The following is a 17,438-nucleotide window of genomic DNA, read 5'->3' as shown; positions in this document are numbered from 1 at the left end:
GTTTCTCTATGAGATAGTAAAAGAAGGTTCAAATTGAACAGCTGCTGTCAACGGCCATTCTAAGCTGAATGTGCCTGCTCTCGTCAGATCGCAGCAGCAATGCAGCTTAAGGCTTGGCAAGTACCAGCATGGGAGACTGGCTGGGAATCCCAAGTTCCGTTGACCTTTTTGAACCTGAAAATTGTGTTAGTTTCTATGTCAAAGATGGTAAAAGAAGGTTCAAATTGAACAGCTGCTGTCAACGGCCATTCTAAGCTGAATGTGCCTGCTCTCGTCAGATCGCAGCAGCAATGCAGCTTAAGGCTTGGCAAGTACCAGCATGGGAGACTGGCTGGGAATCCCAAGTTCCGTTGGCCTTTTTGAACCTGAAAATTGTGTTAGTTTCTATGTCAAAGATGGTAAAAGAAGGTTCAAATTGAACAGCTGCTGTCAACGGCCATTCTAAGCTGAATGTGCCTGCTCTCATCAGATCGCAGCAGCAATGCAGCTTAAGGCTTGGCAAGTACCAGCATGGGAGACTGGCTGGGAATCCCAAGTTCCGTTGACCTTTTTGAACCTGAAAATTGTGTTAGTTTCTCTATGAGATAGTAAAAGAAGGTTCAAATTGAACAGCTGCTGTCAACAGCCATTCTAAGCTGAATGTGCCTGCTCTCGTCAGATCGCAGCAGCAATGCAGCTTAAGGCTTGGCAAGTACCAGCATGGGAGACTGGCTGGGAATCCCAAGTTCCGTTGACCTTTTTGAACCTGAAAATTGTGTTAGTTTCTATGTCAAAGATGGTAAAAGAAGGTTCAAATTGAACAGCTGCTGTCAACAGCCATTCTAAGCTGAATGTGCCTGCTCTCGTCAGATCGCAGCAGCAATGCAGCTTAAGGCCTGGCAAGTACCAGCATGGGAGACTGGCTGGGAATCCCAAGTTCCGTTGACCTTTTTGAACCTGAAAATTGTGTTAGTTTCTATGTCAAAGATGGTAAAAGAAGGTTCAAATTGAACAGCTGCTGTCAACGGCCATTCTAAGCTGAATGTGCCTGCTCTCGTCAGATCGCAGCAGCAATGCAGCTTAAGGCTTGGCAAGTACCAGCATGGGAGACTGGCTGGGAATCCTAAGATCCGTTGACCTTTTTGAACCTGAAAATTGTGTTAGTTTCTCTATGAGATAGTAAAAGAAGGTTCAAATTGAACAGCTGCTGTCAACGGCCATTCTAAGCTGAATGTGCCTGCTCTAGTCAGATCGCAGCAGCAATGCAGCTTAAGGCTTGGCAAGTACCAGCATGGGAGACTGGCTGGGAATCCCAAGTTCCGTTGGCCTTTTTGAACCTGAAAATTGTGTTAGTTTCTCTATGAGATAGTAAAAGAAGGTTCAAATTGAACAGCTGCTGTCAACAGCCATTCTAAGCTGAATGTGCCTGCTCTCGTCAGATCGCAGCAGCAATGCAGCTTAAGGCTTGGCAAGTACCAGCATGGGAGACTGGCTGGGAATCCCAAGTTCCGTTGACCTTTTTGAACCTGAAAATTGTGTTAGTTTCTATGTCAAAGATGGTAAAAGAAGGTTCAAATTGAACAGCTGCTGTCAACGGCCATTCTAAGCTGAATGTGCCTGCTCTCGTCAGATCGCAGCAGCAATGCAGCTTAAGGCTTGGCAAGTACCAGCATGGGAGACTGGCTGGGAATCCCAAGTTCCGTTGGCCTTTTTGAACCTGAAAATTGTGTTAGTTTCTCTATGAGATAGTAAAAGAAGGTTCAAATTGAACAGCTGCTGTCAACAGCCATTCTAAGCTGAATGTGCCTGCTCTCGTCAGATCGCAGCAGCAATGCAGCTTAAGGCTTGGCAAGTACCAGCATGGGAGACTGGCTGGGAATCCCAAGTTCCGTTGACCTTTTTGAACATGAAAATTGTGTTAGTTTCTCTATGAGATAGTAAAAGAAGGTTCAAATTGAACAGCTGCTGTCAACGGCCATTCTAAGCTGAATGTGCCTGCTCTCGTCAGATCGCAGCAGCAATGCAGCTTAAGGCTTGGCAAGTACCAGCATGGGAGACTGGCTGGGAAATCCAAGTTCCTTTGACATTTTTGAACCTGAAAATTGTGTTAGTTTCTATGTCAAAGATGGTAAAAGAAGGTTCAAATTGAACAGCTGCTGTCAACGGCCATTCTAAGCTGAATGTGCCTGCTCTCGTCAGATCGCAGCAGCAATGCAGCTTAAGGCTTGGCAAGTACCAGCATGGGAGACTGGCTGGGAATCCCAAGTTCCGTTGACCTTTTTGAACCTGAAAATTGTGTTAGTTTCTCTATGAGATAGTAAAAGAAGGTTCAAATTGAACAGCTGCTGTCAACGGCCATTCTAAGCTGAATGTGCCTGCTCTCGTCAGATCGCAGCAGCAATGCAGCTTAAGGCTTGGCAAGTACCAGCATGGGAGACTGGCTGGGAATCCCAAGTTCCGTTGACCTTTTTGAACCTGAAAATTGTGTTAGTTTCTATGTCAAAGATGGTAAAAGAAGGTTCAAATTTAACAGCTGCTGTCAACGGCCATTCTAAGCTGAATGTGCCTGCTCTCGTCAGATCGCAGCAGCAATGCAGCTTAAGGCTTGGCAAGTACCAGCATGGGAGACTGGCTGGGAATCCCAAGTTCCGTTGACCTTTTTGAACCTGAAAATTGTGTTAGTTTCTATGTCAAAGATGGTAAAAGAAGGTTCAAATTGAACAGCTGCTGTCAACGGCCATTCTAAGCTGAATGTGCCTGCTCTCGTCAGATCGCAGCAGCAATGCAGCTTAAGGCTTGGCAAGTACCAGCATGGGAGACTGGCTGGGAATCCCAAGTTCCGTTGGCCTTTTTGAACCTGAAAATTGTGTTAGTTTCTCTATGAGATAGTAAAAGAAGGTTCAAATTGAACAGCTGCTGTCAACGGCCATTCTAAGCTGAATGTGCCTGCTCTCGTCAGATCGCAGCAGCAATGCAGCTTAAGGCTTGGCAAGTACCAGCATGGGAGACTGGCTGGGAATCCCAAGTTCCGTTGACCTTTTTGATCCTGAAAATTGTGTTAGTTTCTCTATGAGATAGTAAAAGAAGGTTCAAATTGAACAGCTGCTGTCAACGGCCATTCTAAGCTGAATGTGCCTGCTCTCGTCAGAATGCAGCTTAAGGCTTGGCAAGTACCAGCATGGGAGACTGGCTGGGAATCCCAAGTTCCGTTGACCTTTTTGAACCTGAAAATTGTGTTAGTTTCTATGTCAAAGATGGTAAAAGAAGGTTCAAATTGAACAGCTGCTGTCAACGGCCATTCTAAGCTGAATGTGCCTGCTCTCGTCAGATCGCAGCAGCAATGCAGCTTAAGGCTTGGCAAGTACCAGCATGGGAGACTGGCTGGGAATCCCAAGTTCCGTTGACCTTTTTGAACCTGAAAATTGTGTTAGTTTCTCTATGAGATAGTAAAAGAAGGTTCAAATTGAATCGCTGCTGTCAACGGCCATTCTAAGCTGAATGTGCCTGCTCTCGTCAGATCGCAGCAGCAATGCAGCTTAAGGCTTGGCAAGTACCAGCATGGGAGACTGGCTGGGAATCCCAAGTTCCGTTGGCCTTTTTGAACCTGAAAATTGTGTTAGTTTCTCTATGAGATAGTAAAAGAAGGTTCAAATTGAACAGCTGCTGTCAACAGCCATTCTAAGCTGAATGTGCCTGCTCTCGTCAGATCGCAGCAGCAATGCAGCTTAAGGCTTGGCAAGTACCAGCATGGGAGACTGGCTGGGAATCCCAAGTTCCGTTGACCTTTTTGAACATGAAAATTGTGTTAGTTTCTCTATGAGATAGTAAAAGAAGGTTCAAATTGAACAGCTGCTGTCAACGGCCATTCTAAGCTGAATGTGCCTGCTCTCGTCAGATCGCAGCAGCAATGCAGCTTAAGGCTTGGCAAGTACCAGCATGGGAGACTGGCTGGGAAATCCAAGTTCCTTTGACATTTTTGAACCTGAAAATTGTGTTAGTTTCTATGTCAAAGATGGTAAAAGAAGGTTCAAATTGAACAGCTGCTGTCAACGGCCATTCTAAGCTGAATGTGCCTGCTCTCGTCAGATCGCAGCAGCAATGCAGCTTAAGGCTTGGCAAGTACCAGCATGGGAGACTGGCTGGGAATCCCAAGTTCCGTTGACCTTTTTGAACCTGAAAATTGTGTTAGTTTCTCTATGAGATAGTAAAAGAAGGTTCAAATTGAACAGCTGCTGTCAACGGCCATTCTAAGCTGAATGTGCCTGCTCTCGTCAGATCGCAGCAGCAATGCAGCTTAAGGCTTGGCAAGTACCAGCATGGGAGACTGGCTGGGAATCCCAAGTTCCGTTGACCTTTTTGAACCTGAAAATTGTGTTAGTTTCTATGTCAAAGATGGTAAAAGAAGGTTCAAATTTAACAGCTGCTGTCAACGGCCATTCTAAGCTGAATGTGCCTGCTCTCGTCAGATCGCAGCAGCAATGCAGCTTAAGGCTTGGCAAGTACCAGCATGGGAGACTGGCTGGGAATCCCAAGTTCCGTTGACCTTTTTGAACCTGAAAATTGTGTTAGTTTCTATGTCAAAGATGGTAAAAGAAGGTTCAAATTGAACATCTGCTGTCAACGGCCATTCTAAGCTGAATGTGCCTGCTCTCGTCAGATCGCAGCAGCAATGCAGCTTAAGGCTTGGCAAGTACCAGCATGGGAGACTGGCTGGGAATCCCAAGTTCCGTTGGCCTTTTTGAACCTGAAAATTGTGTTAGTTTCTCTATGAGATAGTAAAAGAAGGTTCAAATTGAACAGCTGCTGTCAACGGCCATTCTAAGCTGAATGTGCCTGCTCTCGTCAGATCGCAGCAGCAATGCAGCTTAAGGCTTGGCAAGTACCAGCATGGGAGACTGGCTGGGAATCCCAAGTTCCGTTGACCTTTTTGATCCTGAAAATTGTGTTAGTTTCTCTATGAGATAGTAAAAGAAGGTTCAAATTGAACAGCTGCTGTCAACGGCCATTCTAAGCTGAATGTGCCTGCTCTCGTCAGAATGCAGCTTAAGGCTTGGCAAGTACCAGCATGGGAGACTGGCTGGGAATCCCAAGTTCCGTTGACCTTTTTGAACCTGAAAATTGTGTTAGTTTCTATGTCAAAGATGGTAAAAGAAGGTTCAAATTGAACAGCTGCTGTCAACGGCCATTCTAAGCTGAATGTGCCTGCTCTCGTCAGATCGCAGCAGCAATGCAGCTTAAGGCTTGGCAAGTACCAGCATGGGAGACTGGCTGGGAATCCCAAGTTCCGTTGACCTTTTTGAACCTGAAAATTGTGTTAGTTTCTCTATGAGATAGTAAAAGAAGGTTCAAATTGAATCGCTGCTGTCAACGGCCATTCTAAGCTGAATGTGCCTGCTCTCGTCAGATCGCAGCAGCAATGCAGCTTAAGGCTTGGCAAGTACCAGCATGGGAGACTGGCTGGGAATCCCAAGTTCCGTTGACCTTTTTGAACCTGAAAATTGTGTTAGTTTCTATGTCAAAGATGGTAAAAGAAGGTTCAAATTGAACAGCTGCTGTCAACAGCCATTCTAAGCTGAATGTGCCTGCTCTCGTCAGATCGCCGCAGCAATGCAGCTTAAGGCTTGGCAAGTACCAGCATGGGAGACTGGCTGGGAATCCCAAGTTCCGTTGACCTTTTTGAACCTGAAAATTGTGTTAGTTTCTATGTCAAAGATGGTAAAAGAAGGTTCAAATTGAACAGCTGCTGTCAACGGCCATTCTAAGCTGAATGTGCCTGCTCTCGTCAGATCGCAGCAGCAATGCAGCTTAAGGCTTGGCAAGTACCAGCATGGGAGACTGGCTGGGAATCCCAAGTTCCGTTGACCTTTTTGAACCTGAAAATTGTGTTAGTTTCTATGTCAAAGATGGTAAAAGAAGGTTCAAATTGAACAGCTGCTGTCAACGGCCATTCTAAGCTGAATGTGCCTGCTCTCGTCAGATCGCAGCAGCAATGCAGCTTAAGGCTTGGCAAGTACCAGCATGGGAGACTGGCTGGGAATCCCAAGTTCCGTTGACCTTTTTGAACCTGAAAATTGTGTTAGTTTCTATGTCAAAGATGGTAAAAGAAGGTTCAAATTGAACAGCTGCTGTCAACGGCCATTCTAAGCTGAATGTGCCTGCTCTCGTCAGATCGCAGCAGCAATGCAGCTTAAGGCTTGGCAAGTACCAGCATGGGAGACTGGCTGGGAATCCCAAGTTCCGTTGACCTTTTTGAACCTGAAAATTGTGTTAGTTTCTCTATGAGATAGTAAAAGAAGGTTCAAATTGAACAGCTGCTGTCAACGGCCATTCTAAGCTGAATGTGCCTGCTCTCGTCAGATCGCAGCAGCAATGCAGCTTAAGGCTTGGCAAGTACCAGCATGGGAGACTGGCTGGGAATCCCAAGTTCCGTTGACCTTTTTGAACCTGAAAATTGTGTTAGTTTCTATGTCAAAGATGGTAAAAGAAGGTTCAAATTGAACAGTTGCTGTCAACAGCCATTCTAAGCTGAATGTGCCTGCTCTCGTCAGATCGCAGCAGCAATGCAGCTTAAGGCCTGGCAAGTACCAGCATGGGAGACTGGCTGGGAATCCCAAGTTCCGTTGACCTTTTTGAACCTGAAAATTGTGTTAGTTTCTATGTCAAAGATGGTAAAAGAAGGTTCAAATTGAACAGCTGCTGTCAACGGCCATTCTAAGCTGAATGTGCCTGCTCTCGTCAGATCGCAGCAGCAATGCAGCTTAAGGCTTGGCAAGTACCAGCATGGGAGACTGGCTGGGAATCCTAAGATCCGTTGACCTTTTTGAACCTGAAAATTGTGTTAGTTTCTCTATGAGATAGTAAAAGAAGGTTCAAATTGAACAGCTGCTGTCAACGGCCATTCTAAGCTGAATGTGCCTGCTCTCGTCAGATCGCAGCAGCAATGCAGCTTAAGGCTTGGCAAGTACCAGCATGGGAGACTGGCTGGGAATCCCAAGTTCCGTTGGCCTTTTTGAACCTGAAAATTGTGTTAGTTTCTCTGAGATAGTAAAAGAAGGTTCAAATTGAACAGCTGCTGTCAACAGCCATTCTAAGCTGAATGTGCCTGCTCTCGTCAGATCGCAGCAGCAATGCAGCTTAAGGCTTGGCAAGTACCAGCATGGGAGACTGGCTGGGAATCCCAAGTTCCGTTGACCTTTTTGAACATGAAAATTGTGTTAGTTTCTCTATGAGATAGTAAAAGAAGGTTCAAATTGAACAGCTGCTGTCAACGGCCATTCTAAGCTGAATGTGCCTGCTCTCGTCAGATCGCAGCAGCAATGCAGCTTAAGGCTTGGCAAGTACCAGCATGGGAGACTGGCTGGGAAATCCAAGTTCCTTTGACATTTTTGAACCTGAAAATTGTGTTAGTTTCTATGTCAAAGATGGTAAAAGAAGGTTCAAATTGAACAGCTGCTGTCAACGGCCATTCTAAGCTGAATGTGCCTGCTCTCGTCAGATCGCAGCAGCAATGCAGCTTAAGGCTTGGCAAGTACCAGCATGGGAGACTGGCTGGGAATCCCAAGTTCCGTTGACCTTTTTGAACCTGAAAATTGTGTTAGTTTCTCTATGAGATAGTAAAAGAAGGTTCAAATTGAACAGCTGCTGTCAACGGCCATTCTAAGCTGAATGTGCCTGCTCTCGTCAGATCGCAGCAGCAATGCAGCTTAAGGCTTGGCAAGTACCAGCATGGGAGACTGGCTGGGAATCCCAAGTTCCGTTGACCTTTTTGAACCTGAAAATTGTGTTAGTTTCTATGTCAAAGATGGTAAAAGAAGGTTCAAATTGAACAGCTGCTGTCAACGGCCATTCTAAGCTGAATGTGCCTGCTCTCGTCAGATCGCAGCAGCAATGCAGCTTAAGGCTTGGCAAGTACCAGCATGGGAGACTGGCTGGGAATCCCAAGTTCCGTTGACCTTTTTGAACCTGAAATTTGTGTTAGTTTCTATGTCAAAGATGGTAAAAGAAGGTTCAAATTGAACAGCTGCTGTCAACGGCCATTCTAAGCTGAATGTGCCTGCTCTCGTCAGATCGCAGCAGCAATGCAGCTTAAGGCTTGGCAAGTACCAGCATGGGAGACTGGCTGGGAATCCCAAGTTCCGTTGGCCTTTTTGAACCTGAAAATTGTGTTAGTTTCTCTATGAGATAGTAAAAGAAGGTTCAAATTGAACAGCTGCTGTCAACGGCCATTCTAAGCTGAATGTGCCTGCTCTCGTCAGATCGCAGCAGCAATGCAGCTTAAGGCTTGGCAAGTACCAGCATGGGAGACTGGCTGGGAATCCCAAGTTCCGTTGACCTTTTTGAACCTGAAAATTGTGTTAGTTTCTCTATGAGATAGTAAAAGAAGGTTCAAATTGAACAGCTGCTGTCAACGGCCATTCTAAGCTGAATGTGCCTGCTCTCGTCAGATCGCAGCAGCAATGCAGCTTAAGGCTTGGCAAGTACCAGCATGGGAGACTGGCTGGGAATCCCAAGTTCCGTTGACCTTTTTGAACCTGAAAATTGTGTTAGTTTCTATGTCAAAGATGGTAAAAGAAGGTTCAAATTGAACAGCTGCTGTCAACGGCCATTCTAAGCTGAATGTGCCTGCTCTCGTCAGATCGCAGCAGCAATGCAGCTTAAGGCTTGGCAAGTACCAGCATGGGAGACTGGCTGGGAATCCCAAGTTCCGTTGGCCTTTTTGAACCTGAATTGTGTTAGTTTCTCTATGAGATAGTAAAAGAAGGTTCAAATTGAACCGCTGCTGTCAACGGCCATTCTAAGCTGAATGTGCCTGCTCTCGTCAGATCGCAGCAGCAATGCAGCTTAAGGCTTGGCAAGTACCAGCATGGGAGACTGGCTGGGAATCCCAAGTTCCGTTGACCTTTTTGAACCTGAAAATTGTGTTAGTTTCTATGTCAAAGATGGTAAAAGAAGGTTCAAATTGAACAGCTGCTGTCAACGGCCATTCTAAGCTGAATGTGCCTGCTCTCGTCAGATCGCAGCAGCAATGCAGCTTAAGGCTTGGCAAGTACCAGCATGGGAGACTGGCTGGGAATCCCAAGTTCCGTTGACCTTTTTGAACCTGAAAATTGTGTTAGTTTCTATGTCAAAGATGGTAAAAGAAGGTTCAAATTGAACAGCTGCTGTCAACGGCCATTCTAAGCTGAATGTGCCTGCTCTCGTCAGATCGCAGCAGCAATGCAGCTTAAGGCTTGGCAAGTACCAGCATGGGAGACTGGCTGGGAATCCCAAGTTCCGTTGGCCTTTTTGAACCTGAAAATTGTGTTAGTTTCTCTATGAGATAGTAAAAGAAGGTTCAAATTGAACAGCTGCTGTCAACGGCCATTCTAAGCTGAATGTGCCTGCTCTCGTCAGATCGCAGCAGCAATGCAGCTTAAGGCTTGGCAAGTACCAGCATGGGAGACTGGCTGGGAATCCCAAGTTCCGTTGACCTTTTTGAACCTGAAAATTGTGTTAGTTTCTCTATGAGATAGTAAAAGAAGGTTCAAATTGAACAGCTGCTGTCAACGGCCATTCTAAGCTGAATGTGCCTGCTCTCGTCAGAATGCAGCTTAAGGCTTGGCAAGTACCAGCATGGGAGACTGGCTGGGAATCCCAAGTTCCGTTGACCTTTTTGAACCTGAAAATTGTGTTAGTTTCTATGTCAAAGATGGTAAAAGAAGGTTCAAATTGAACAGCTGCTGTCAACGGCCATTCTAAGCTGAATGTGCCTGCTCTCGTCAGATCGCAGCAGCAATGCAGCTTAAGGCTTGGCAAGTACCAGCATGGGAGACTGGCTGGGAATCCCAAATTCCGTTGGCCTTTTTGAACCTGAATTGTGTTAGTTTCTCTATGAGATAGTAAAAGAAGGTTCAAATTGAACAGCTGCTGTCAACAGCCATTCTAAGCTGAATGTGCCTGCTCTCGTCAGATCGCAGCAGCAATGCAGCTTAAGGCTTGGCAAGTACCAGCATGGGAGACTGGCTGGGAATCCCAAGTTCCGTTGACCTTTTTGAACCTGAAAATTGTGTTAGTTTCTCTATGAGATAGTAAAAGAAGGTTCAAATTGAACCGCTGCTGTCAACGGCCATTCTAAGCTGAATGTGCCTGCTCTCGTCAGATCGCAGCAGCAATGCAGCTTAAGGCTTGGCAAGTACCAGCATGGGAGACTGGCTGGGAATCCCAAGTTCCGTTGGCCTTTTTGAACCTGAATTGTGTTAGTTTCTCTATGAGATAGTAAAAGAAGGTTCAAATTGAACAGCTGCTGTCAACAGCCATTCTAAGCTGAATGTGCCTGCTCTCGTCAGATCGCAGCAGCAATGCAGCTTAAGGCTTGGCAAGTACCAGCATGGGAGACTGGCTGGGAATCCCAAGTTCCGTTGGCCTTTTTGAACCTGAATTGTGTTAGTTTCTCTATGAGATAGTAAAAGAAGGTTCAAATTGAACAGCTGCTGTCAACAGCCATTCTAAGCTGAATGTGCCTGCTCTCGTCAGATCGCAGCAGCAATGCAGCTTAAGGCTTGGCAAGTACCAGCATGGGAGACTGGCTGGGAATCCCAAGTTCCGTTGACCTTTTTGAACCTGAAAATTGTGTTAGTTTCTATGTCAAAGATGGTAAAAGAAGGTTCAAATTGAACAGCTGCTGTCAACGGCCATTCTAAGCTGAATGTGCCTGCTCTCGTCAGATCGCAGCAGCAATGCAGCTTAAGGCTTGGCAAGTACCAGCATGGGAGACTGGCTGGGAATCCCAAGTTCCGTTGGCCTTTTTGAACCTGAAAATTGTGTTAGTTTCTATGTCAAAGATGGTAAAAGAAGGTTCAAATTGAACAGCTGCTGTCAACGGCCATTCTAAGCTGAATGTGCCTGCTCTCGTCAGATCGCAGCAGCAATGCAGCTTAAGGCTTGGCAAGTACCAGCATGGGAGACTGGCTGGGAATCCCAAGTTCCGTTGACCTTTTTGAACCTGAAAATTGTGTTAGTTTCTCTATGAGATAGTAAAAGAAGGTTCAAATTGAACAGCTGCTGTCAACAGCCATTCTAAGCTGAATGTGCCTGCTCTCGTCAGATCGCAGCAGCAATGCAGCTTAAGGCTTGGCAAGTACCAGCATGGGAGACTGGCTGGGAATCCCAAGTTCCGTTGACCTTTTTGAACCTGAAAATTGTGTTAGTTTCTATGTCAAAGATGGTAAAAGAAGGTTCAAATTGAACAGCTGCTGTCAACAGCCATTCTAAGCTGAATGTGCCTGCTCTCGTCAGATCGCAGCAGCAATGCAGCTTAAGGCCTGGCAAGTACCAGCATGGGAGACTGGCTGGGAATCCCAAGTTCCGTTGACCTTTTTGAACCTGAAAATTGTGTTAGTTTCTATGTCAAAGATGGTAAAAGAAGGTTCAAATTGAACAGCTGCTGTCAACGGCCATTCTAAGCTGAATGTGCCTGCTCTCGTCAGATCGCAGCAGCAATGCAGCTTAAGGCTTGGCAAGTACCAGCATGGGAGACTGGCTGGGAATCCTAAGATCCGTTGACCTTTTTGAACCTGAAAATTGTGTTAGTTTCTATGTCAAAGATGGTAAAAGAAGGTTCAAATTGAACAGCTGCTGTCAACGGCCATTCTAAGCTGAATGTGCCTGCTCTCGTCAGATCGCAGCAGCAATGCAGCTTAAGGCTTGGCAAGTACCAGCATGGGAGACTGGCTGGGAATCCCAAGTTCCGTTGGCCTTTTTGAACCTGAAAATTGTGTTAGTTTCTCTGAGATAGTAAAAGAAGGTTCAAATTGAACAGCTGCTGTCAACAGCCATTCTAAGCTGAATGTGCCTGCTCTCGTCAGATCGCAGCAGCAATGCAGCTTAAGGCTTGGCAAGTACCAGCATGGGAGACTGGCTGGGAATCCCAAGTTCCGTTGACCTTTTTGAACATGAAAATTGTGTTAGTTTCTCTATGAGATAGTAAAAGAAGGTTCAAATTGAACAGCTGCTGTCAACGGCCATTCTAAGCTGAATGTGCCTGCTCTCGTCAGATCGCAGCAGCAATGCAGCTTAAGGCTTGGCAAGTACCAGCATGGGAGACTGGCTGGGAAATCCAAGTTCCTTTGACATTTTTGAACCTGAAAATTGTGTTAGTTTCTATGTCAAAGATGGTAAAAGAAGGTTCAAATTGAACAGCTGCTGTCAACGGCCATTCTAAGCTGAATGTGCCTGCTCTCGTCAGATCGCAGCAGCAATGCAGCTTAAGGCTTGGCAAGTACCAGCATGGGAGACTGGCTGGGAATCCCAAGTTCCGTTGACCTTTTTGAACCTGAAAATTGTGTTAGTTTCTCTATGAGATAGTAAAAGAAGGTTCAAATTGAACAGCTGCTGTCAACGGCCATTCTAAGCTGAATGTGCCTGCTCTCGTCAGATCGCAGCAGCAATGCAGCTTAAGGCTTGGCAAGTACCAGCATGGGAGACTGGCTGGGAATCCCAAGTTCCGTTGACCTTTTTGAACCTGAAAATTGTGTTAGTTTCTATGTCAAAGATGGTAAAAGAAGGTTCAAATTGAACAGCTGCTGTCAACGGCCATTCTAAGCTGAATGTGCCTGCTCTCGTCAGATCGCAGCAGCAATGCAGCTTAAGGCTTGGCAAGTACCAGCATGGGAGACTGGCTGGGAATCCCAAGTTCCGTTGACCTTTTTGAACCTGAAATTTGTGTTAGTTTCTATGTCAAAGATGGTAAAAGAAGGTTCAAATTGAACAGCTGCTGTCAACGGCCATTCTAAGCTGAATGTGCCTGCTCTCGTCAGATCGCAGCAGCAATGCAGCTTAAGGCTTGGCAAGTACCAGCATGGGAGACTGGCTGGGAATCCCAAGTTCCGTTGGCCTTTTTGAACCTGAAAATTGTGTTAGTTTCTCTATGAGATAGTAAAAGAAGGTTCAAATTGAACAGCTGCTGTCAACGGCCATTCTAAGCTGAATGTGCCTGCTCTCGTCAGATCGCAGCAGCAATGCAGCTTAAGGCTTGGCAAGTACCAGCATGGGAGACTGGCTGGGAATCCCAAGTTCCGTTGACCTTTTTGAACCTGAAAATTGTGTTAGTTTCTCTATGAGATAGTAAAAGAAGGTTCAAATTGAACAGCTGCTGTCAACGGCCATTCTAAGCTGAATGTGCCTGCTCTCGTCAGATCGCAGCAGCAATGCAGCTTAAGGCTTGGCAAGTACCAGCATGGGAGACTGGCTGGGAATCCCAAGTTCCGTTGACCTTTTTGAACCTGAAAATTGTGTTAGTTTCTATGTCAAAGATGGTAAAAGAAGGTTCAAATTGAACCGCTGCTGTCAACGGCCATTCTAAGCTGAATGTGCCTGCTCTCGTCAGATCGCAGCAGCAATGCAGCTTAAGGCTTGGCAAGTACCAGCATGGGAGACTGGCTGGGAATCCCAAGTTCCGTTGGCCTTTTTGAACCTGAATTGTGTTAGTTTCTCTATGAGATAGTAAAAGAAGGTTCAAATTGAACCGCTGCTGTCAACAGGCCATTCTAAGCTGAATGTGCCTGCTCTCGTCAGATCGCAGCAGCAATGCAGCTTAAGGCTTGGCAAGTACCAGCATGGGAGACTGGCTGGGAATCCCAAGTTCCGTTGACCTTTTTGAACCTGAAAATTGTGTTAGTTTCTATGTCAAAGATGGTAAAAGAAGGTTCAAATTGAACAGCTGCTGTCAACGGCCATTCTAAGCTGAATGTGCCTGCTCTCGTCAGATCGCAGCAGCAATGCAGCTTAAGGCTTGGCAAGTACCAGCATGGGAGACTGGCTGGGAATCCCAAGTTCCGTTGACCTTTTTGAACCTGAAAATTGTGTTAGTTTCTATGTCAAAGATGGTAAAAGAAGGTTCAAATTGAACAGCTGCTGTCAACGGCCATTCTAAGCTGAATGTGCCTGCTCTCGTCAGATCGCAGCAGCAATGCAGCTTAAGGCTTGGCAAGTACCAGCATGGGAGACTGGCTGGGAATCCCAAGTTCCGTTGGCCTTTTTGAACCTGAAAATTGTGTTAGTTTCTCTATGAGATAGTAAAAGAAGGTTCAAATTGAACAGCTGCTGTCAACGGCCATTCTAAGCTGAATGTGCCTGCTCTCGTCAGATCGCAGCAGCAATGCAGCTTAAGGCTTGGCAAGTACCAGCATGGAGACTGGCTGGGAATCCCAAGTTCCGTTGACCTTTTTGAACCTGAAAATTGTGTTAGTTTCTCTATGAGATAGTAAAAGAAGGTTCAAATTGAACAGCTGCTGTCAACGGCCATTCTAAGCTGAATGTGCCTGCTCTCGTCAGAATGCAGCTTAAGGCTTGGCAAGTACCAGCATGGGAGACTGGCTGGGAATCCCAAGTTCCGTTGACCTTTTTGAACCTGAAAATTGTGTTAGTTTCTATGTCAAAGATGGTAAAAGAAGGTTCAAATTGAACAGCTGCTGTCAACGGCCATTCTAAGCTGATTGTGCCTGCTCTCGTCAGATCGCAGCAGCAATGCAGCTTAAGGCTTGGCAAGTACCAGCATGGGAGACTGGCTGGGAATCCCAAATTCCGTTGGCCTTTTTGAACCTGAATTGTGTTAGTTTTCTCTATGAGATAGTAAAAGAAGGTTCAAATTGAACAGCTGCTGTCAACAGCCATTCTAAGCTGAATGTGCCTGCTCTCGTCAGATCGCAGCAGCAATGCAGCTTAAGGCTTGGCAAGTACCAGCATGGGAGACTGGCTGGGAATCCCAAGTTCCGTTGACCTTTTTGAACCTGAAAATTGTGTTAGTTTCTCTATGAGATAGTAAAAGAAGGTTCAAATTGAACCGCTGCTGTCAACGGCCATTCTAAGCTGAATGTGCCTGCTCTCGTCAGATCGCAGCAGCAATGCAGCTTAAGGCTTGGCAAGTACCAGCATGGAGACTGGCTGGGAATCCCAAGTTCCGTTGAGCCTTTTTGAACCTGAATTGTGTTAGTTTCTCTATGAGATAGTAAAAGAAGGTTCAAATTGACAGCTGCTGTCAACAGCCATTCTAAGCTGAATGTGCCTGCTCTCGTCAGATCGCAGCAGCAATGCAGCTTAAGGCTTGGCAAGTACCAGCATGGGAGACTGGCTGGGAATCCCAAGTTCCGTTGGCCTTTTTGAACCTGAATTGTGTTAGTTTCTCTATGAGATAGTAAAAGAAGGTTCAAATTGAACAGCTGCTGTCAACAGCCATTCTAAGCTGAATGTGCCTGCTCTCGTCAGATCGCAGCAGCAATGCAGCTTAAGGCTTGGCAAGTACCAGCATGGGAGACTGGCTGGGAATCCCAAGTTCCGTTGACCTTTTTGAACCTGAAAATTGTGTTAGTTTCTATGTCAAAGATGGTAAAAGAAGGTTCAAATTGAACAGCTGCTGTCAACGGCCATTCTAAGCTGAATGTGCCTGCTCTCGTCAGATCGCAGCAGCAATGCAGCTTAAGGCTTGGCAAGTACCAGCATGGGAGACTGGCTGGGAATCCCAAGTTCCGTTGACCTTTTTGAACCTGAAAATTGTGTTAGTTTCTATGTCAAAGATGGTAAAAGAAAGGTTCAAATTGAACAGCTGCTGTCAACGGCCATTCTAAGCTGAATGTGCCTGCTCTCGTCAGATCGCAGCAGCAATGCAGCTTAAGGCTTGGCAAGTACCAGCATGGGAGACTGGCTGGGAATCCCAAGTTCCGTTGACCTTTTTGAACCTGAAAATTGTGTTAGTTTCTCTATGAGATAGTAAAGAAGTTCAAATTGAACAGCTGCTGTCAACAGCCATTCTAAGCTGAATGTGCCTGCTCTCGTCAGATCGCAGCAGCAATGCAGCTTAAGGCCTGGCAAGTACCAGCATGGGAGACTGGGCTGGGAATCCCAAGTCCGTTGACCTTTTGAACCTGAAAATTGTGTTAGTTTCTATGTCAAAGATGGTAAAAGAAGGTTCAAATTGAACAGCTGCTGTCAACAGCCATTCTAAGCTGAATGTGCCTGCTCTCGTCAGATCGCAGCAGCAATGCAGCTTAAGGCTTGGCAAGTACCAGCATGGGAGACTGGCTGGGAATCCCAAGTTCCGTTGGCCTTTTGAACCTGAAAATTGTGTTAGTTTCTATGTCAAAGATGGTAAAAGAAGGTTCAAATTGAACAGCTGCTGTCAACGGCCATTCTAAGCTGAATGTGCCTGCTCTCGTCAGATCGCAGCAGCAATGCAGCTTAAGGCTTGGCAAGTACCAGCATGGGAGACTGGCTGGAGCCCTAAGTTCCGTTGGGCCTTTTTGAACCTGAAATTGTGTTAGTTTCTCTATGAGATAGTAAAGAAGGTTCAAATTGAACAGCTGCTGTCAACAGCCATTCTAAAGCTGAATGTGCCTGCTCTCGCGTCAGATCGCAGCAGCAATGCAGCTTAAGGCTTGGCAAGTACCAGCATGGGAGACTGGCTGGGAATCCCAAGTTCCGTTGACCTTTTTGAACCTGAAAATTGTGTTAGTTTCTATGTCAAAGATGGTAAAAGAAGGTTCAAATTGAACAGCTGCTGTCAACGGCCATTCTAAGCTGAATGTGCCTGCTCTCGTCAGATCGCAGCAGCAATGCAGCTTAAGGCTTGGCAAGTACCAGCATGGGAGACTGGCTGGGAATCCCAAGTTCCGTTGGCCTTTTTGAACCTGAAAATTGTGTTAGTTTCTCTATGAGATAGTAAAAGAAGGTTCAAATTGAACAGCTGCTGTCAACAGCCATTCTAAGCTGAATGTGCCTGCTCTCGTCAGATCGCAGCAGCAATGCAGCTTAAGGCTTGGCAAGTACCAGCATGGGAGACTGGCTGGGAATCCCAAGTTCCGTTGACCTTTTTGAACATGAAAATTGTGTTAGTTTCTCTATGAGATAGTAAAAGAAGGTTCAAATTGAACAGCTGCTGTCAACGGCCATTCTAAGCTGAATGTGCCTGCTCTCGTCAGATCGCAGCAGCAATGCAGCTTAAGGCTTGGCAAGTACCAGCATGGGAGACTGGCTGGGAAATCCAAGTTCCTTTGACATTTTTGAAAGTGAAAATTGTGTTAGTTTCTATGTCAAAGATGGTAAAAGAAGGTTCAAATTGAACAGCTGCTGTCAACAGCCATTCTAAGCTGAATGTGCCTGCTCTCGTCAGATCGCAGCAGCAATGCAGCTTAAGGCTTGGCAAGTACCAGCATGGGAGACTGGCTGGGAATCCCAAGTTCCGTTGACCTTTTGAACCTGAAAATTGTGTTAGTTTCTCTATGAGATAGTAAAAGAAGGTTCAAATTGAACAGCTGCTGTCAACGGCCATTCTAAGCTGAATGTGCCTGCTCTCGTCAGATCGCAGCAGCAATGCAGCTTAAGGCTTGGCAAGTACCAGCATGGGAGACTGGCTGGGAATCCCAAGTTCCGTTGACCTTTTTGAACCTGAAAATTGTGTTAGTTTCTATGTCAAAGATGGTAAAAGAAGG

At 45.9% G+C, this 17,438-nt stretch overlaps 82 pseudogenes; all 82 read left to right on the top strand.

Annotated features, from left to right (window-relative positions):
* The first annotated feature begins 46 nt into the window (after positions 1-46).
* On the top strand, positions 47-165 carry LOC140110099 (5S ribosomal RNA; annotated as a pseudogene).
* Positions 166-237: 72 nt separating this feature from the next.
* Positions 238-356, top strand: LOC140110059 (5S ribosomal RNA; annotated as a pseudogene).
* Positions 357-428: 72 nt separating this feature from the next.
* LOC140109616 (5S ribosomal RNA) lies at positions 429-547 on the top strand (annotated as a pseudogene).
* Positions 548-617: 70 nt separating this feature from the next.
* On the top strand, positions 618-736 carry LOC140110233 (5S ribosomal RNA; annotated as a pseudogene).
* A 72-nt stretch (positions 737-808) lies between these two features.
* LOC140109713 (5S ribosomal RNA) lies at positions 809-927 on the top strand (annotated as a pseudogene).
* A 72-nt stretch (positions 928-999) lies between these two features.
* On the top strand, positions 1,000-1,118 carry LOC140109676 (5S ribosomal RNA; annotated as a pseudogene).
* Positions 1,119-1,188: 70 nt separating this feature from the next.
* Positions 1,189-1,307, top strand: LOC140109682 (5S ribosomal RNA; annotated as a pseudogene).
* A 70-nt stretch (positions 1,308-1,377) lies between these two features.
* On the top strand, positions 1,378-1,496 carry LOC140110232 (5S ribosomal RNA; annotated as a pseudogene).
* Positions 1,497-1,568: 72 nt separating this feature from the next.
* Positions 1,569-1,687, top strand: LOC140110058 (5S ribosomal RNA; annotated as a pseudogene).
* A 70-nt stretch (positions 1,688-1,757) lies between these two features.
* LOC140110230 (5S ribosomal RNA) lies at positions 1,758-1,876 on the top strand (annotated as a pseudogene).
* A 261-nt stretch (positions 1,877-2,137) lies between these two features.
* Positions 2,138-2,256, top strand: LOC140110086 (5S ribosomal RNA; annotated as a pseudogene).
* Positions 2,257-2,326: 70 nt separating this feature from the next.
* On the top strand, positions 2,327-2,445 carry LOC140110073 (5S ribosomal RNA; annotated as a pseudogene).
* A 72-nt stretch (positions 2,446-2,517) lies between these two features.
* On the top strand, positions 2,518-2,636 carry LOC140110061 (5S ribosomal RNA; annotated as a pseudogene).
* A 72-nt stretch (positions 2,637-2,708) lies between these two features.
* On the top strand, positions 2,709-2,827 carry LOC140110057 (5S ribosomal RNA; annotated as a pseudogene).
* Positions 2,828-2,897: 70 nt separating this feature from the next.
* On the top strand, positions 2,898-3,016 carry LOC140110049 (5S ribosomal RNA; annotated as a pseudogene).
* A 250-nt stretch (positions 3,017-3,266) lies between these two features.
* LOC140110037 (5S ribosomal RNA) lies at positions 3,267-3,385 on the top strand (annotated as a pseudogene).
* A 70-nt stretch (positions 3,386-3,455) lies between these two features.
* On the top strand, positions 3,456-3,574 carry LOC140110056 (5S ribosomal RNA; annotated as a pseudogene).
* A 70-nt stretch (positions 3,575-3,644) lies between these two features.
* LOC140110229 (5S ribosomal RNA) lies at positions 3,645-3,763 on the top strand (annotated as a pseudogene).
* A 261-nt stretch (positions 3,764-4,024) lies between these two features.
* LOC140110025 (5S ribosomal RNA) lies at positions 4,025-4,143 on the top strand (annotated as a pseudogene).
* A 70-nt stretch (positions 4,144-4,213) lies between these two features.
* LOC140110013 (5S ribosomal RNA) lies at positions 4,214-4,332 on the top strand (annotated as a pseudogene).
* Positions 4,333-4,404: 72 nt separating this feature from the next.
* Positions 4,405-4,523, top strand: LOC140110001 (5S ribosomal RNA; annotated as a pseudogene).
* Positions 4,524-4,595: 72 nt separating this feature from the next.
* Positions 4,596-4,714, top strand: LOC140110055 (5S ribosomal RNA; annotated as a pseudogene).
* A 70-nt stretch (positions 4,715-4,784) lies between these two features.
* On the top strand, positions 4,785-4,903 carry LOC140109988 (5S ribosomal RNA; annotated as a pseudogene).
* A 250-nt stretch (positions 4,904-5,153) lies between these two features.
* On the top strand, positions 5,154-5,272 carry LOC140109975 (5S ribosomal RNA; annotated as a pseudogene).
* A 70-nt stretch (positions 5,273-5,342) lies between these two features.
* Positions 5,343-5,461, top strand: LOC140109963 (5S ribosomal RNA; annotated as a pseudogene).
* A 72-nt stretch (positions 5,462-5,533) lies between these two features.
* On the top strand, positions 5,534-5,652 carry LOC140109716 (5S ribosomal RNA; annotated as a pseudogene).
* A 72-nt stretch (positions 5,653-5,724) lies between these two features.
* Positions 5,725-5,843, top strand: LOC140109950 (5S ribosomal RNA; annotated as a pseudogene).
* A 72-nt stretch (positions 5,844-5,915) lies between these two features.
* LOC140109938 (5S ribosomal RNA) lies at positions 5,916-6,034 on the top strand (annotated as a pseudogene).
* A 72-nt stretch (positions 6,035-6,106) lies between these two features.
* Positions 6,107-6,225, top strand: LOC140109926 (5S ribosomal RNA; annotated as a pseudogene).
* A 70-nt stretch (positions 6,226-6,295) lies between these two features.
* LOC140109914 (5S ribosomal RNA) lies at positions 6,296-6,414 on the top strand (annotated as a pseudogene).
* A 72-nt stretch (positions 6,415-6,486) lies between these two features.
* LOC140109712 (5S ribosomal RNA) lies at positions 6,487-6,605 on the top strand (annotated as a pseudogene).
* Positions 6,606-6,677: 72 nt separating this feature from the next.
* LOC140109675 (5S ribosomal RNA) lies at positions 6,678-6,796 on the top strand (annotated as a pseudogene).
* Positions 6,797-6,866: 70 nt separating this feature from the next.
* Positions 6,867-6,985, top strand: LOC140110053 (5S ribosomal RNA; annotated as a pseudogene).
* A 68-nt stretch (positions 6,986-7,053) lies between these two features.
* On the top strand, positions 7,054-7,172 carry LOC140110228 (5S ribosomal RNA; annotated as a pseudogene).
* A 70-nt stretch (positions 7,173-7,242) lies between these two features.
* LOC140109698 (5S ribosomal RNA) lies at positions 7,243-7,361 on the top strand (annotated as a pseudogene).
* A 72-nt stretch (positions 7,362-7,433) lies between these two features.
* Positions 7,434-7,552, top strand: LOC140109902 (5S ribosomal RNA; annotated as a pseudogene).
* Positions 7,553-7,622: 70 nt separating this feature from the next.
* On the top strand, positions 7,623-7,741 carry LOC140109890 (5S ribosomal RNA; annotated as a pseudogene).
* A 72-nt stretch (positions 7,742-7,813) lies between these two features.
* LOC140109878 (5S ribosomal RNA) lies at positions 7,814-7,932 on the top strand (annotated as a pseudogene).
* Positions 7,933-8,004: 72 nt separating this feature from the next.
* On the top strand, positions 8,005-8,123 carry LOC140110052 (5S ribosomal RNA; annotated as a pseudogene).
* Positions 8,124-8,193: 70 nt separating this feature from the next.
* LOC140109865 (5S ribosomal RNA) lies at positions 8,194-8,312 on the top strand (annotated as a pseudogene).
* A 70-nt stretch (positions 8,313-8,382) lies between these two features.
* On the top strand, positions 8,383-8,501 carry LOC140109853 (5S ribosomal RNA; annotated as a pseudogene).
* A 72-nt stretch (positions 8,502-8,573) lies between these two features.
* On the top strand, positions 8,574-8,692 carry LOC140110051 (5S ribosomal RNA; annotated as a pseudogene).
* A 68-nt stretch (positions 8,693-8,760) lies between these two features.
* On the top strand, positions 8,761-8,879 carry LOC140109841 (5S ribosomal RNA; annotated as a pseudogene).
* Positions 8,880-8,951: 72 nt separating this feature from the next.
* LOC140109827 (5S ribosomal RNA) lies at positions 8,952-9,070 on the top strand (annotated as a pseudogene).
* A 72-nt stretch (positions 9,071-9,142) lies between these two features.
* On the top strand, positions 9,143-9,261 carry LOC140110050 (5S ribosomal RNA; annotated as a pseudogene).
* Positions 9,262-9,331: 70 nt separating this feature from the next.
* On the top strand, positions 9,332-9,450 carry LOC140109815 (5S ribosomal RNA; annotated as a pseudogene).
* A 250-nt stretch (positions 9,451-9,700) lies between these two features.
* Positions 9,701-9,819, top strand: LOC140109684 (5S ribosomal RNA; annotated as a pseudogene).
* Positions 9,820-9,887: 68 nt separating this feature from the next.
* On the top strand, positions 9,888-10,006 carry LOC140110227 (5S ribosomal RNA; annotated as a pseudogene).
* A 70-nt stretch (positions 10,007-10,076) lies between these two features.
* Positions 10,077-10,195, top strand: LOC140110048 (5S ribosomal RNA; annotated as a pseudogene).
* A 68-nt stretch (positions 10,196-10,263) lies between these two features.
* On the top strand, positions 10,264-10,382 carry LOC140109671 (5S ribosomal RNA; annotated as a pseudogene).
* A 68-nt stretch (positions 10,383-10,450) lies between these two features.
* LOC140110226 (5S ribosomal RNA) lies at positions 10,451-10,569 on the top strand (annotated as a pseudogene).
* Positions 10,570-10,641: 72 nt separating this feature from the next.
* LOC140110047 (5S ribosomal RNA) lies at positions 10,642-10,760 on the top strand (annotated as a pseudogene).
* A 72-nt stretch (positions 10,761-10,832) lies between these two features.
* Positions 10,833-10,951, top strand: LOC140109803 (5S ribosomal RNA; annotated as a pseudogene).
* A 70-nt stretch (positions 10,952-11,021) lies between these two features.
* Positions 11,022-11,140, top strand: LOC140110225 (5S ribosomal RNA; annotated as a pseudogene).
* A 72-nt stretch (positions 11,141-11,212) lies between these two features.
* On the top strand, positions 11,213-11,331 carry LOC140109710 (5S ribosomal RNA; annotated as a pseudogene).
* Positions 11,332-11,403: 72 nt separating this feature from the next.
* Positions 11,404-11,522, top strand: LOC140109674 (5S ribosomal RNA; annotated as a pseudogene).
* A 72-nt stretch (positions 11,523-11,594) lies between these two features.
* Positions 11,595-11,713, top strand: LOC140110046 (5S ribosomal RNA; annotated as a pseudogene).
* Positions 11,714-11,781: 68 nt separating this feature from the next.
* On the top strand, positions 11,782-11,900 carry LOC140110224 (5S ribosomal RNA; annotated as a pseudogene).
* A 70-nt stretch (positions 11,901-11,970) lies between these two features.
* On the top strand, positions 11,971-12,089 carry LOC140109696 (5S ribosomal RNA; annotated as a pseudogene).
* A 72-nt stretch (positions 12,090-12,161) lies between these two features.
* Positions 12,162-12,280, top strand: LOC140109791 (5S ribosomal RNA; annotated as a pseudogene).
* Positions 12,281-12,350: 70 nt separating this feature from the next.
* Positions 12,351-12,469, top strand: LOC140109779 (5S ribosomal RNA; annotated as a pseudogene).
* A 72-nt stretch (positions 12,470-12,541) lies between these two features.
* Positions 12,542-12,660, top strand: LOC140109767 (5S ribosomal RNA; annotated as a pseudogene).
* Positions 12,661-12,732: 72 nt separating this feature from the next.
* Positions 12,733-12,851, top strand: LOC140110045 (5S ribosomal RNA; annotated as a pseudogene).
* Positions 12,852-12,921: 70 nt separating this feature from the next.
* LOC140109754 (5S ribosomal RNA) lies at positions 12,922-13,040 on the top strand (annotated as a pseudogene).
* A 70-nt stretch (positions 13,041-13,110) lies between these two features.
* Positions 13,111-13,229, top strand: LOC140109742 (5S ribosomal RNA; annotated as a pseudogene).
* Positions 13,230-13,301: 72 nt separating this feature from the next.
* Positions 13,302-13,420, top strand: LOC140110044 (5S ribosomal RNA; annotated as a pseudogene).
* Positions 13,421-13,488: 68 nt separating this feature from the next.
* LOC140109680 (5S ribosomal RNA) lies at positions 13,489-13,608 on the top strand (annotated as a pseudogene).
* Positions 13,609-13,680: 72 nt separating this feature from the next.
* On the top strand, positions 13,681-13,799 carry LOC140109730 (5S ribosomal RNA; annotated as a pseudogene).
* Positions 13,800-13,871: 72 nt separating this feature from the next.
* On the top strand, positions 13,872-13,990 carry LOC140110042 (5S ribosomal RNA; annotated as a pseudogene).
* Positions 13,991-14,060: 70 nt separating this feature from the next.
* Positions 14,061-14,178, top strand: LOC140109673 (5S ribosomal RNA; annotated as a pseudogene).
* Positions 14,179-14,428: 250 nt separating this feature from the next.
* Positions 14,429-14,547, top strand: LOC140109708 (5S ribosomal RNA; annotated as a pseudogene).
* Positions 14,548-14,616: 69 nt separating this feature from the next.
* Positions 14,617-14,735, top strand: LOC140110223 (5S ribosomal RNA; annotated as a pseudogene).
* A 256-nt stretch (positions 14,736-14,991) lies between these two features.
* LOC140109670 (5S ribosomal RNA) lies at positions 14,992-15,110 on the top strand (annotated as a pseudogene).
* Positions 15,111-15,178: 68 nt separating this feature from the next.
* Positions 15,179-15,297, top strand: LOC140110221 (5S ribosomal RNA; annotated as a pseudogene).
* Positions 15,298-15,369: 72 nt separating this feature from the next.
* LOC140109679 (5S ribosomal RNA) lies at positions 15,370-15,488 on the top strand (annotated as a pseudogene).
* Positions 15,489-15,561: 73 nt separating this feature from the next.
* Positions 15,562-15,680, top strand: LOC140110203 (5S ribosomal RNA; annotated as a pseudogene).
* Positions 15,681-15,938: 258 nt separating this feature from the next.
* Positions 15,939-16,057, top strand: LOC140109669 (5S ribosomal RNA; annotated as a pseudogene).
* Positions 16,058-16,509: 452 nt separating this feature from the next.
* Positions 16,510-16,628, top strand: LOC140110041 (5S ribosomal RNA; annotated as a pseudogene).
* Positions 16,629-16,698: 70 nt separating this feature from the next.
* Positions 16,699-16,817, top strand: LOC140110219 (5S ribosomal RNA; annotated as a pseudogene).
* Positions 16,818-16,887: 70 nt separating this feature from the next.
* LOC140109695 (5S ribosomal RNA) lies at positions 16,888-17,006 on the top strand (annotated as a pseudogene).
* A 72-nt stretch (positions 17,007-17,078) lies between these two features.
* On the top strand, positions 17,079-17,197 carry LOC140110218 (5S ribosomal RNA; annotated as a pseudogene).
* Positions 17,198-17,266: 69 nt separating this feature from the next.
* LOC140110080 (5S ribosomal RNA) lies at positions 17,267-17,385 on the top strand (annotated as a pseudogene).
* The last annotated feature ends 53 nt before the right edge of the window (positions 17,386-17,438 follow it).

This window comes from Engystomops pustulosus, unplaced genomic scaffold, assembly GCF_040894005.1.
Source record: "Engystomops pustulosus unplaced genomic scaffold, aEngPut4.maternal MAT_SCAFFOLD_235, whole genome shotgun sequence".
Taxonomy (NCBI): Eukaryota; Metazoa; Chordata; class Amphibia; order Anura; family Leptodactylidae; genus Engystomops; species Engystomops pustulosus.
This window is presented reverse-complemented; position numbering and strand designations above follow the sequence as displayed.